Source organism: Triticum aestivum, chromosome 1A, assembly GCF_018294505.1.
Source record: "Triticum aestivum cultivar Chinese Spring chromosome 1A, IWGSC CS RefSeq v2.1, whole genome shotgun sequence".
In the NCBI taxonomy this organism is placed as follows: Eukaryota; Viridiplantae; Streptophyta; class Magnoliopsida; order Poales; family Poaceae; genus Triticum; species Triticum aestivum.
Window position 1 is genome coordinate 21,497,113 of NC_057794.1, and position 2,263 is coordinate 21,499,375.

A 2,263-nucleotide genomic window follows, 5' to 3' on the forward strand; every position below is an offset into this window, starting at 1 on the left:
GACGCCCCGCCACGAGATCCCCACCCACCGCGCGCCGAACCCGCCGCCCGGCGCCGTCCCTGCTCCCCGCCGCCACCCTCGCCCCGCTGCCCGGCGCCGCCCCGGCCCCGCACCCGCTTGGCCCGTCATGTTGGAGAACGTAGCAGAAATTCAAAATTTTCCTACGTGTCACCAAGATCTATCTATGGAGAAACCAGCAAAGAGGGGAAGGAGAGTGCATCTACATACCCTTGTAGATCACTAAGCGGAAGCGTTCAAGAGAACGGGGTTGAAGGAGTCGTACTCGTCGTGATCCAAATCACCGGAGATCCTAGTGCCGAACGGACGGCACCTCCGCGTTCAACACACGTACAGCCTGGTGACGTCTCCCATGCCTTGATCCAGCAAGGAGAGAGGGAGAGGTTGAGGAAGACTCCATCCAGCAGCAGCACAACGGCGTGGTGGTGGTGGAGGAGCGTGGCGATCCTGTAGGGCTTCGCCAAGCACCTGCGGGAGAGGAGGAGGTGTCACGGGAGGGAGGGAGGCGCCAGGGCTTCAGGTGCGGCTGCCCTCCCTCCCCTCCACTATATATAGGGGCAAGGGAGAGGGGGGGCAGCCTTGGCCCTTCCTCCAAGGAAGGGTGCGGCCAGGGAGGAGTCCATCCTCCCCAAGGCACCTAGGAGGTGCCTTCCCCCTTTAGGACTCTCCCTTTCCCTTATCTCTTGGCGCATGGGCCTCTTGGGGCTGGTGCCCTTGGCCCATATAGGCCTAGGCGCACACCCCTACAGCCCATGTGGCCCCCCGGGGCTGGTGGACCCCTTGGTGGACCCCCGGACCCCTTTCGGCACTCCCGGTACAATACCGATAATGCGCGAAACTTTTCCGGCGACCAAAACAAGACTTCCCATATATAAATCTTTACCTCCGGACCATTCCGGAACTCCTCGTGACATCCGGGATCTCATCCGGGACTCCGAACAACATTCGGTAACCACATACAAACTTCCTTTATAACCCTAGCGTCATCGAACCTTAAGTGTGTAGACCCTACGGGTTCGGGAACCATGCAGACATGACCGAGACGTTCTCCGGTCAATAACCAACAGCGGGATCTGGATACCCATGTTGGTTCCCACATGTTCCACGATGATCTCATCGGATGAACCACGATGTCAAGGACACAATCAATCCCGTATACAATTCCCTTTGTCTAGCGGTATTGTACTTGCCCGAGATTCGATCGTCGGTATCCCGATACCTTGTTCAATCTCGTTACCGGCAAGTCTCTTTACTCGTTCCGTAACACATCATCCCGCGATCAACTCCTTGATCACATTGTGCACATTATGATGATGTCCTACCGAGTGGGCCCAGAGATACCTCTCCGTCACACGGAGTGACAAATCCCAGTCTCGATTCGTGCCAACCCAACAGACACTTTCGGAGATACCTGTAGTGCACCTTTATAGCCACCCAGGTACGTTATGACATTTGGTACACCCAAAGCATTCCTACGGTATCCGGGAGTTGCACAATCTCATGGTCTAAGGAAATGATACTTGACATTAGAAAAGCATTAGCATACGAACTACGATCTTTGTGCTAGGCTTAGGATTGGGTCTTGTCCATCACATCATTCTCCTAATGATGTGATCCCGTTATCAATGACATCCAATGTCCATGGTCAGGAAACCGTAACCATCTATTGATCAACGAGCTAGTCAACTAGAGGCTTACTAGGGACATGGTGTTGTCTATGTACCCACACATGTATCTGAGTTTCCTTTCAATACAATTATAGCATGGATAACAAACGATTATCATGAACAAGGAAATATAATAATAACTAATTTATTATTGCCTCTAGGGCATATTTCCAACAGTCTCCCACTTGCACTAGAGTCAATAATCTAGTTCACATCGCCACGTGATTAACACAGATAGGTCACATCACCATGTGACCAACATCCAATGAGTTTACTAGTGTCACTAAACTAGTTCACATCACCATGTGATTAAGACTCAACGTGTTCTGGGGTTTGATCATGTTTTGCTTGTGAGAGAGGTTTTAGTCAACGGGTCTGCAACATTCAGATCCGTATGTACTTCGCAATTCTCTATGTCATATTGTAAATGATGCTTCCACGCTCCACTTGAAGCTATTCCAAATGGTTGCTCCACTATACGTATCCGGTTTGCTACTCAGAGTCATTCGGATAGGTGTTAAAGCTTGCATCGACGTAACCCTTTACGCCGAACTCTTTATCACCTCCATAATCGAGAA